Source organism: Brachyhypopomus gauderio, unplaced genomic scaffold (genome assembly GCF_052324685.1).
Source record: "Brachyhypopomus gauderio isolate BG-103 unplaced genomic scaffold, BGAUD_0.2 sc49, whole genome shotgun sequence".
NCBI lineage: Eukaryota > Metazoa > Chordata > Actinopteri > Gymnotiformes > Hypopomidae > Brachyhypopomus > Brachyhypopomus gauderio.
Genome location: NW_027506874.1, coordinates 1,062,639 through 1,076,142, shown reverse-complemented (window position 1 = coordinate 1,076,142; position 13,504 = coordinate 1,062,639).

Below are 13,504 nucleotides of genomic sequence, written 5' to 3'. Positions count from 1 at the left end.
TGCAGGTCTAGAACTGCAGTTGGCTCTCCGGCTGTGCAATTGGATGCATCTCGCGAAGACGACGAAATGAATCAGGAAGTTTATAGTGAGTGTTACGTAGAGCGTGTAATTCACTAAAAGAGTACCTTATAGTCCTTGCAGCCATGCTAAACTCACACAGTCTTATTAACACAAACAGAAGCAGCAGCAGAAATGCGTAATCCATAAAATAAAATAAACGCCGGTAAAGATCCACGCCACAGGTAAGAACAGGTGTAGCAGACTTGAGCCGGCAGAAGCTGCCCAGTAAGAATACGATCCAGCACGAGAATGAACAAAAGGAATAAAAATACAAGCATCTAAAAAAGTATTACATTTTAAAAATACCGGAGAGGTGAACAATTTAAAAATAATAATAATGAAAATGCAAATTAGCGGGGGAGAAGCGGCAGCCAAACACGCCAGCGTACTCTCGCAACTCGGAAGCCCCAGTCACCATCACAGTCACGTACACTCACACACGTACACTCACACAAGTACACACACACACACACTTACAAGTACACACACACTTACAAGTACACACACACACGTACACACACACAAGTACACACACACACACAAGTACACACACACACACAAGTACACACACACACACAAGTACACACACAAACAAGTACGCACACACGTACACGCACACACACGACACACGCACACACAACACACACACAAGACACACATACACACACACACGTACACACACACACACACACACACGTACACACACATTTGTCCTGTAACTGCTGCCATATGATTGTTAAGTTCAGTAAAATGGTTCAGAAAAAATAAAATGAATGTTTTTATACTTTTGTTTTATGTTCTCCAAGTTCATTGTGATGTTATGGAGCTGTGGAGGTGGAATAAGTGGAATTATTATCACAATATGAAAGTGAACCAATAACTCTGTGTGTGTGTGTGTGTGTGTGTGTGTGTGTGTGTGTGTGTGTGTGTGTGTGTGCGCGCGCACGTGAGCTTGTGCGTGGGAGGCAAGGTGTGTGTGTGGGAGTGAGAGAGATGTTTGTGTTCCCATGTGTTGATGTGTAAGTGTGAGTTTTTCTCCTTCTCTCTACAGTCTGTCTGGCTGCAGTATTAGAGAGGAAGGCTGTGCTGCTCTGTGTTCAGCTCTGAGGTCAAACCCCTCATCACACCTGAGAGAGCTGAAACTGACCTACAATAAACCAGGAGACTCAGGAATGAAGCAGCTCTCTGCTCTACTGGAGAATCCACACTGTACACTGGAGAAACTAGCGTGAGTTACTGACTTACTGACTCTTTATACACACACATATCCCCATACATAAACACACACACACACACACACATACAGGATCCACACTGTACACTGGAGACCTTACAGTGAGTGTTTACACTGATTGAGTTTGTGTATAGAGTGTGAAGAGTGTGTGTTCATGTCGGATTCTGTCCCATTCTCTGTCTTACAGTATCAGACCACTTCAGTGAAGACACTCATGGGGCAGTCATGGCCTGGTGGTAGGGAACTGGTCTTGTGACCAGAGGGTCGTGGGTTTGATTCCCAGACCTGAGGCCATCTGCTCCTTGGGCGCTGGGCTAGGGCTGCCCACCGCTCTGGGCATGTGTGCACCACAGCCCCCTAGTAATCACAGGTGTGTGTTAACTGCACAGATGGGTTAATTGCGGAGGACAAATTTTGATTGCTGTGTAAAAAATCACAATTGACAAAATATGGCACTTTATACAGCGAAGAGGACAACCACACACACATACATACACATACACACACACGTGATTGTGATGATATTTTTATACTTTTGTTTTATAACCATCAACACTGTGAGAGGTGGAATAAGTGGAATTATCACAATATGAAAGTGAACCAGGAACTGTGTTTGTGTGAAGATAATGTTGTGTATTTTACTCCAATCTTTATAAAATGTAGTCTGAAGGTAATAAATATATATGAATTAAACACGTAAAGCCCAGTGTAGACCACAATTTAACCTTTAATACAGGTATTGACATCAGTTCATCCATACACACTTTACCATTTCAATGTTTCTCTTGTCCACAAATCACCAGATGAAAATCACATGCATGTAGGTATGTTTTTAGACTCCTGCATCATTAGATTACTATGAATGAATGTGTGTGTGTGTGTGTGTGTGTGTGTGTGTGTGTGTGTGTGTGTGTAGATAACTGTACATGTGGAAAGACTGTCCTGCCAAAGAGGCAACATGCAGGAAATGTCACAAACGAGGACACTTTGCAGCTGTCTGCAAGTCTAAGCAGCCTGTACACGAGGTGGCAGATGAAGAGGAACTCTGCCAGGACAGCCTGTTCCTAGGTGAGGTGAGGTCAGACAGCACTGGCTGGTACTCAGACGTCAAACTGAATGGCACAGTAGTTTCCTTTAAACTAGATACAGGGGCAGCGGTGACCGCCATTCCTACCAGACTGTATAGCTATAAAAGAGACGGCCCCCTACTGCACGCCCCCCAAAAACAGTTTGGCCCAAATTCTGCCAGGCTGGTGGTGGTAGGGAAGATTCAGTGCAGTCTTGAAAGCAAGAACAGAGATTCGACTCAGCCAGTGTTTGTCATCGATAATTTAGCCAGGCCACTGCTGGGCTCACCAGCACTTACAGCACTACACCTTGTTGAGCGAATGGAGGAAATTGACACCGGAAGTGAATGGGGAACCAGAGAAAACATTCAAAAAGAAATTCCCAAAGGTGTTCATGGGATTAGGGAGACTAGAAGGTGACTACCGTATCCGCCTGAGAGAAGATGCGGTCCCCTATGCCCTTACAACCCCTCGCCGTGTGCCAATACCCCTAACTGAAAAAGTCAAAGAGGAACTGAAAAGGATGGAGGAAATGGGGGTCATCTCCAGAATAGAGAAACCCACTGAGTGGTGTGCGGGGATTGTAGTAGTCCCAAAACCCAATGACAAAATCAGACTTTGTGTTGACCTCACCAAGCTCAATGAAAGCGTGTGCAGACCCAGGTCTTGGCGGGTCTTAAAGGGGTTATATGCCATGCAGATGATGTCCTTGTATCTGGAGAAAATACAGCAGAGCATGATGAGCGGCTCACAGCTGTCCTGACACGACTTTAAGAGGCAGGACTCACACTAAATGAGAAATGCACCTTTGCACAGTCGGAAGTTGTGTTTGTAGGACATAAAGTGAGCGCAGCAGGCATTGAACCTGACCCTGACAAAATCAGAGCCATTACAGACATGCCTGTCCCAAAGAACACAGCAGACATTAGGCGGTTTTTGGGGATGGTGACATATGTTGCGAAATTCATTCCTCACTTTGCAGATTCGATCAAACCGCTCAGAGATCTGCTGGAAAAAGACAATGATTGGACCTGGAGTCATATACAGCAGACTGCCTTTGACAAGCTCAAGAATGAGCTGACATCACCAACGGTCTTGGCTCAATACAGACCACAAGCCAAGACAAAAGTGTCTGCGGATGCATCGTCCTTTGGCCTTGGGGCAGTCTTAATGCAGAGAGAGGAAAACATGCAGTGGAGTCCAGTTGCCTACATTTCTCGGAGCCTTTCTGAGACAGAGCAATGATATGCCCAGGTGGAAAAGGAGGCACTGGCCGTGACGTCACCTGGGCCTGTGAGAGGCTAAGTTCATACCTCATTGGATTACAGTTCACAATAGAAACTGACCATAAACCCCTCCTCGCACTGTTAGGGACAAAAGCACTGGATGACTTGCCTCCCAGGATTCAGCGACAAGAGGAGCTTCTCCAGCAACTGAAGACTTATTGGGTTCACCAAGGGGAGTTACACATGAATGGTGATCTTTTGATGAAAGGACAACGTATTGTCATTCCAGAGACACTGCAAAATGAAATACTTGCCCGATTACATGAGGGACATATGGGGATATCCAAATGCAAATGCTCAGCAGTCTGTGTGGTGGTTAGGCCTGAGTGCTCAAATCACAAAAGTTGTGGCCCAGTGTGAGATATGTGCTAAGCACCAACAGCTACACCCAGAGCCGATGATACCCTCAGAGCTGCCTAAGCGGCCTTGGCAGAAAATCGGCGCAGATATGTTTTACTGGCAAAATGACTCTTATTTACTTGTAGTAGACTACTATTCAAGATATATTGAAATAATGAAGACACCTATAACTACGTCAGCAGGGGTAATTAATGGCTTGAAATCTATTTTTGCTAGACATGGGGTGCCTGAAATTTTGCTAACAGATAATGGACCTCAGTTTTCTTCTAGCTCTTTCTCCTCTTTTGCTACAGACTACGACTTCAGACACGTCACCAGCAGCCCATACTTTGCCCAGAGCAACGGGGAGGCAGAATGGGCTGTTAAAACTGTGAAAAGCCTCTTGAAGAAGAACACCGACCCCTACAAAGACCTGTTGGCATACCGGCTCACACCGCTGCATCAAGGCCCTTCACCGGCTGAACTCCTAATGGGCGGAAGGCTGCGCTCACCATTGCCAGTCTCACCGGGACAACTTAAACCACAATGGCCAAACCAAAAGAAATTTGCAGACAAGGACCAGGAGTTAAAACAGGCACAGACACTGGCCTACAATAAAAGGCATAGAGCTGGGGTCAGGCCAGAGCTAAACGCAGGTCAGCGGGTCTGGATTACAAACACCCACGAGCCTGCTACAGTGCTGAGAGAAGCAGACACTCCCCGTTCCTTTGTCGTGGAGACCGATTCGGAAGAGGTGAGAAGAAACAAGGCACATCTCAGACCCTTACCAGATATACAAACCCCTGCACAGACTGCGGGAGAGACAGAACAGACAGCAGGACCAGAAGAGAGAGAGGGAGAACAGGTGGAAAGGGCTCAACCAAGGAGGGAGGTGAAGGCACCAGCATGCCTAAAGACTATGTACATTAGTAAGACAGAATAATTGAAAGGGTGTGAAATGTTATTTTGGGTTTTTTCTCAGTAGTCCTGTTATAAGTGTCAGACTATAGGTTTTCAGTAGTTCATGTTTTTGTTTAAGATTTTATCACTACGTTGGGGAAGGGGAGATGTGGTGAGTTGTGGTCCTCTGGGCGTTCTGTACTGAAGGCGGGATTATGTACATGTATGGTCACAGGTGGAAAAGGAGAGTTAAGTAAACTATGCCTGCCGGCTAAAGACAAGCTGTAGTCCGAGTCCTTCCTGACTAATCTACAAATTACTACAATGTTAATGCATTTATATGCAGAAAATAGATGTATGTTGGTGCAATAAACATACAGATCTGAATTCATTTAAAATGTGTTCTTATTGAGAATAACTTGTAGTGTCTTTCATATCCAATTATTTGAAGAGTGTGGTCATGTGACCCTCCAATAATAGTGCTGAAAAAAATGTTGGCCCTCTTTATCATGGAAGTTGCCCATCCCTGATGTAGAAAATGACCAACGTCTTTACAATCTGATTTCGTTCATCTGCCACCATCTAGTGGTCAAAGGGGGCACAGCGCTCCATTTGATCTGGGCTGTTGGGCAACAGGTGTTTGTTTGGGAAGAGTGAAATAAATGTATCCTAAATAAAGTACTGAACTACGTATTTCTAATGGTTACAGATGTCAGTTATGCTGTTTATGAAATAAACAAACTGTCTCACTTGTCCTTATTGTTCACCCAAAGGTACAAAGTGAACTTCATTTCACAGGTGTAGAAAAAGGCCCCTAGAGCTCAGAGGGTCTTTAAACAGCTCAAAGCACAGCTCAAATCACAGCTCAAAACACAGCTAAAGCAGCTCAAAACACAGCTTTAAACTCAGCTTTGAACACAGCTCGAAACTGTTTTAAACACACCTTTAACCACAGCTTTAACCTTATACTGCATGCACTATCCGTGGCGGCCATTTTGAGACATTCTTTACGTTTTTCAGATTCTTGTACTAGTTCACTTTAAAACTAGATATCTCAAGTTGTGCATATAGGAAAATGATTATTCAGGGCTCAAACTGAAGCAGATAGTAGGGGGAACATATTGATTCACTTCAATATCATATTCCCATAATTTTGTTTTATTTTAGAGCAGGGCTGGTGCTAGGGGGGGGGGGGGGGCTGAGCCCCCCCAAATTGTGTCTTTGCCCCCCCAAGCACAATGCAAGCAACGGCTATTTTTCTCTTAACCAATCGCAAAAAATGCATTTTGCTTTACAGCGTGAAGATATTTCCTTGCTTATTCCTGATTGGCTCTGAGTCATATAAAAGTTGGCAGACCGCCCCAAACAGTTCAGTTCGGCAGTATATGTTCTGTTAGTGTGGGCGAAAGGCAGGTAAACACTGGTAAACTGAAAAATACTGGTAAACACTGGTCAGTGTTTAAACTGATCACATGGTGATATTTGCTTAACTGTGGTTCTTCGTGGCTTTAATGTTACTTACCTCTTACATAGGTGTTGCTTAAATTATTTTATTAGCCGTTAGCGGTTATTAACTAGGGGTGGGTATCACCTCTGATTTCCCATTTCAATTCGATTTCGATTCACAAGGTCCCGATTCGATTCGATCCGATTCAATATCGATTTTTGTAGGGACATTTCAGTTACAATAAAAAGTGTAGTTTGGGGGAGGGGGTCGCAGGTTTGATTCCCAGACCTGAGGCCATGACTGAGGTGCCCCTGAGCAAGGCCCTAACCCTCAATTGCTCACTTGTATAAAAATGATATAAAAATGTAAGTCGCTCTGGATAAGGGTGTCTGCCAAATGCCATAAATGTAAAAATGTTGCCAACTTTTCAAGATCGCTTGGAGTGAGATTTGAACCTGGAGGGGGGTGGCGGTGTAAAATGGACACAAATTAAGTATTATATCGTGATCGATCGCTCGCCAGTGGTTGGCGCCAGAGCGAACTAGTAACTCATTGAATCATAGATGTGGATCAGAGGTACATTTTTTTACTCTTGCTGCAGCCATGCTTAACTGATCACCCCAGCCAAGTGACGGTGCTCGAGAAAATAAAATGATCTCGCGAGATAAAACGCGAGCCGTTAAAACGGTACGCATATGCAGGGAAAATGGGCTAATTCTAAAGATCGATCTCAGGTTTCATAAATCGATATTGAATCATTCAAATGAAGATCGATTTGAATCGAAAGATCGATTTTTTAAACACACCCCTAAACATAAGTTTAAACATAAGTTCTTTTCATTAGGGTTCTGGACCCGTAGTATTGTTAACCTTTTAAATCCTGTAAGGCGCTTTGTGACAACATGTGTTGTGAAAAGCGCTATACAAATAAACTGATTGATTGATTGATTGATAAGTACATGATTACACTGAAACACACTACTTCAGTATTGTAGTCCTTCTGCTTAGTCAGAATGACATGTACTAAATCATAAAGTTCATAATGATCTCTTATAATAACTAAACATGATCTAATCAATAATTTCTGTCACACTGTACAGCCCATTAGAACCTCAGACCCAGTAAAGAAACGATTTGGGTCATTATGAAGCCTCACATCTGTCCTGAGTTTCTCAATATAACTCACGTTCACACTGTTCTCCTCACAGCTGCAGCGCGACTTCTGTAAGAACAACACAGCAACATCAGCAGCAACCCACACAGTGGACCAGATTTTAGGAACATGATCAATCTTATGTAGAAACCCCAGAGGGATAAATGTGTCTTGCACTTCTCACCTCATCCATAGGAGGGCAGCAACGAGTACCAGAAACAAACCCAAAAACCAACCCAGCCAAGCCCACAGGAAGTACATATATAGACACAGACTACACGTACATACACAGACAGCCAAGCCCACAGGAAGTACATATATAGACACAGACTACACGTACATACACAGACAGCCAAGCCCCAGGAAGTACATATATAGACACAGACTACACGTACATACACAGACAGCCAAGCCCACAGGAAGTACATATATAGACACAGACTACACGTACATACACAGACAGCCAAGCCCACAGGAAGTACATATATAGACACAGACTACACGTACATACACAGACAGCCAAGCCCACAGGAAGTACATATATAGACACAGACTACACATACATACACAGACAGCCAAGCCCACAGGAAGTACATATATAGACACAGACTACACGTACATACACAGACAGCCAAGCCCACAGGAAGTACATATATAGACACAGACTACACATACATACACAGACAGCCAAGCCCACAGGAAGTACATATATAGACACAGACTACACATACATACACAGACAGCCAAGCCCACAGGAAGTACATATATAGACACAGACTACACATACATACACAGACAGCCAAGCCCACAGGAAGTACATATATAGACACAGACTACACGTACATACACAGACAGCCAAGCCCACAGGAAGTACATATATAGACACAGACTACACGTACATACACAGACGGCCACTCCCACAGGAAGTACATATATAGACACAGACTACACGTACATACACAGACAGCCACGCCCACAGGAAGTACATATATAGACACAGACTACACGTACATACACAGACGGCCACGCCCACAGGAAGTACATATATAGACACAGACTACACGTACATACACAGACGGCCACTCCCACAGGAAGTACATATATAGACACAGACTACACATACATACAAAGACAGCCACGCCCACAGGAAGTACATATATAGACACAGACTACACATACATACACAGACAGCCAAGTCCACAGGAAGTACTTATATAGACACAGACTACACATATACATATGCCTGAAGGGGTCCGGGGCAGAACCATGACAGGTTTAAACCTGCGCTAAGTACTAAGAGCAATGGAAGGCTGAGCTTTAGGTAATATATAATACGGATTATATAAACAGATGCTAGAGATTAATGCTGTGGAAATTTGGGTGGGGATCTCTACACCTTAATGTATAAATGATACATGTGGTGAAACAAATAAATCATTAATAATAATAATAATAATAAACTTTATTTGTATAGCACCTTTCATACATACATGCAACTCAAAGTGCTTTACGGAATAAATTTAAAACATTAAAAGTAGGCAAAGATAAAAAGACAAAGGAAAATATTAAGAAATGAAAGATTAAAAAGCAAATAACATAATAAAATAATGTAATAAAGTGAATAAAGTAAATAAGATGGAACAGATTTAGAGTTGCTTAACTAAAACTAAAAGCTAAAAAGCAGATCTAAACAGGAAGGTTTTGAGACTCTTCTTAAAGCTGTGCAGGGATGAAATGCCTCTGAGCTCTTCAGGAAGAGAGTTCCAGAGCTTTGGGCCATAGTGGCTAAAAGCCCCCTCACCAATCTTTAATCGGCTTTTAGGAATCACCAGTACATTACTGTTTGAAGACCTGCGAGACCTGACTGGAACATATCTAACCATCATTTCACTGAGTTAAAGAGGGGCAAGACCATTCTGACAGGTAACCAGTGCAGTGAGTGGAGTGCAGGTGTAATATGATCTCTCTTTCTCCTGCGGGTCAGAACCCTTGCAGCCGCGTTCTGAACTCGCTGTAGGTGCGAAATGGAGCTCTTTGGAAGAGCAGATAGAACAGCGTTACAATAATCTAACCTTGATGATGATTATACTTAAATCATTATACTTTCCTAGAACAGCCATTCAAACATAGAAAAAAAAACATTTCTACAGTACATATAACTATACCAATAACAAAGACATACTGTACAATGCACTCATGTTTTGAATTGTTACGAATTGACCAGGCAGAGAGGGATCCAAATGCGGAAGAACACCGCTTTTATTGAAATGAGACGCTGGTACAGAAACAGGCAGGTGAATCACGAGTACTAGGATCAGTAGTAACAACGTTTTCTTGGCGTGGTCAGGACAGTCCAGGGTCATGCCGGGGGAGCAGAAGTCAGGAGGTACAGAGGGACTAGACAGGAGACAAGGTCGGGGACGTAAGCGAGGGTCAGGACACAGGAGAGCAGACAGGTAATAGAAAGGCTTGGTACGCGGCATGAGTCGGCAATACTTCGCGACTGAGACGTGCTGGGGAAGGTGTATAAGTGTGACTGAAAGGGGGCGTGGTAATGAGGGGCAGGTGAGGCTGGTTAGGGAAGATCAGGTGGCATTCCTTACATGAATTTACAGTCTTCTGAACTCCCAGCACTCTGCAGTGTTCAAAACCAGACAACACCAGTTTACTCCAGACACTTCAAATGAGTCACTACAACACACATTACATTATCATTCCACATTACAACTAAAATACTACCAACATAATGTCCAGTCATGGATCACACAAGTCTGGCTGCATGCTTGCATAATGAATATTACTGACACATTTCTAACATACACACTGTTGTTAGAGAGGAACAACCAAAGACCTTTTACGGTAGTAAAGTGGTCCAACGTCACCAGAGTCGGTGAGGGTGTTACGCTGCTTATGTGTGGGGTTTGCGTTTATGGACCAGGCTGTAGATCTGAGACGGGTCATCAGCTCCTTCAGATCTGTGGAACACACAGAGAGGATTGTGTCACTAGCAGAGCGGAACACATTTATGTGTCATTTCTTTGGGAAACGTAATCAGCTGCAGCATTGTAAACATTAGTTCCCTGGTCTTGTGAACGGAGGGTCGTGGGTTCAACTCCCAGGCCTGAGGCCATGAATGAGGTGCCCTTGTGCAAGGCACCTAACCCCAACTAATCCCCGGGTGCTGGGCTAGGTGTAACGACGGTGGGTAGGGACGAACACACCGCGTTAGAGAGAGCAAGGGAGAGGTGGAACCAAGTGCCACAAAACGGCAGAACTAAAAGGAGCACCTAAATGGACGCGGACTTCTCAACGCGAAAAAAGAAATAAAGCAAACCAAGGACGCCAGGGGAAGTAGCTGGCTGTAGCAATAAAAGCTGCTCAAACAAAAAACCCTTCCCACACAAACAGCAACGGGATAGGAAGGGAAACAGGTTGAGGAAAACTTGAGAGAGGTCAGTAAGCGACGCAGGAGATAGCAACTCAAAAAGAACAGGGAAAACAGACAGGAGAGGTAGGTGATGGGACACCTACAGACGTAAACGTAGCAAGAGAAAACAGGGAGAGGCTGAGAACGCAACGGCATAACCAAAACGAATCAGCAATGATCTGTCTCCACGAGCTTCCTTAAGAAGCCATGGCAACAGGTGAGACAGATCATTGCTGATTGCGTTGCTGGAGTCTGGGGCTGGCTCGGGTGCTCCTTGTGGAGGTAGATGGTGCGGCGTCCGAGTCAGGCCTGGCTCGGGTGCTCCTTGTGGAGGTAGATGGCACGGCGTCCGGGCCAGCCCTGACACTAGGGCTGCCCACCGCTCTGGGCATTTGTGCACCACAGCTCCCTAGTAATCACTAGTGTATGTGTTCTAACTGCACAGATGGGAAAATGGGGAGGACAAATTGCGGTGAAAAATCACAATTGACAAATATAGCACATTTTACATTTAAAATTATAGTAGGTGTAATGACATAATATGCTCACTGGGTGGCAGCAGTGTGACTGCCAAAGTTCATCTAACCACATACTGAAGCGCCAATACGTCTGGAGGACAGAGACACTTCCTGTGTGGGGGTGCAGGTGAAATAAACGATGGTGTAAATGTCATCCTGGTCGTCTATGAAAGCCACCTGCATGAGGTCAGAGGTCATGGTCAGAGCTGAGATGTCAGATATGTGTCATGCAGAGACAGAAATACTCAGGACAGAATGGAACATGAGATTTCAGATGTTCTCTGTGTGTAGTGATGTAAAGTCTGTCACTGTAAAGTCTGCCACTGTAAAGTCTGTCACTGCCTGTACAGTCCAGTAAAACCTCAGACCCAGTAAAGAAACCATTTGGGTCATTATGAAGCCTCAAGTCTGTCCTGAGTTTCTCACTAAAACTCACGTTCACACTGTTCTCCTCACGTCTGCTCCTGGGAGCTGCAGCTCGACTTCTGTAAGAACACCACAGAAACATCAGCAGAAACATCTGACCCACGTAGTGGACCAGAGTTTATGAACATGATCAATCTTATGAAGAAACCCCAGAGGAATAAATGTGTCTTGCATTTCTCACCTCATCCACAGGAGGGCAGCAACAAGTACCAGAAACAAACCCACAGTGACTCCAGCAGCTGTAAACGTCACAGCTGTGTTATCTGCAACAGTGAGAAGACTTTACACACACGTGTAAGACTTTACACACACGTGTTACACACGGTCAGTGACAGACGGGACTCTGGGAGGGTCTCAACATGTCACTGAACATATTACACTCCCAACACAAGAGGATCTCACACAGCAAACTGCACCTACATAACACGTCCAGCAGGGCGGCGGTGGAGTTGTGCTGTCCTAGCTGGTTGTGAGCGGTGCAGTAGTAGAGTCCACTGTGCTGGGAGTTGATGTTGGTGATGCTGTAGTTCTGGCCTGTTCCCAGCAGTGTGTCTGCAGCTGCTCTCTGCTTAAACCAGGAGTAGTTGAGAACAGGAGGGTTTAAATCACTGCTGCAGGTCAGAGTCACTGAACCTCCCTCCACTCTCTCTCCAGAGGGAACCACCACTGCTCTGGTGTCTCTAGGGGAATCTGTTTGGGAGATTAATATAGTTTTCCATGTTATTGTTGTTAATGAGGTCCTTTAGTTACAGCACACAAATAACACAAGTAGTTGATCATTTTGTGTGGGTTGTGTGTGTTGTAAACTGCACTCACACACTGCAGGAGAGGTGATGTTCTCATGTCCTTCAACACAACAGCTGTATCTGTCTACACATCTGTCTGCAGGTACAGAGCAGGAGACGGATGTGCAGTCAGACATTCGCTGTCCGTTCCTGAACCAGATGTAGGTGGGGTTGTTGGACAGAGCACAGGTGGAGCTACAGGTCAGGTTATTTACACCACGCCCGTCTGACACTGTAACCGTTAGACCTGTGAGTGATTTTATTAACAAAGTTTAGGTATTATTTCATAAAACATTTTTGTGATAAAACATTTTAGTTCATGTTATTACCTGTGAACATGGACGTAATTTTGATTTCAAAAGTGGGGGGGACATGGATTCGTCGCTATTTAAATATTTGGTTTTAACCGTAAAAACTGGGGGGGACCAAAGCCGGCTTTTGAAAAAGTGGGGGGGACATGTCCCCCCCGTCCCCCCCCAAAATTACGTCCGTGCCTGTGAACAATTACCTGTGACAGACAGAGTGACTCCAGGTTCACCAGTGTATTTACCCGTAGGATCATCAGTGTAGAATCTGAACTTGTATGTGTGAGCATCACTCTCTCTCAGGTGAGTGAGTGTCATACTACTGGTGTTCTGGGAGTTCTGTCTATACTGCACTCTCCCAGAATACCCCTCTTCCTGTCTCACATCCACAGGGTCAGTACCAGACCTGTTAATGACCCAGAATGAGTTTGTCACTGTGAGTCCTGCAGGGTATTTGTAGGAGCAGGAGAGCTGAACAGATGATCCTTTGAGAGCACACACACGTTCATGAGTGTAAGTTACACCCCATATGTCTTCACCCAGCACACCTGGAACAC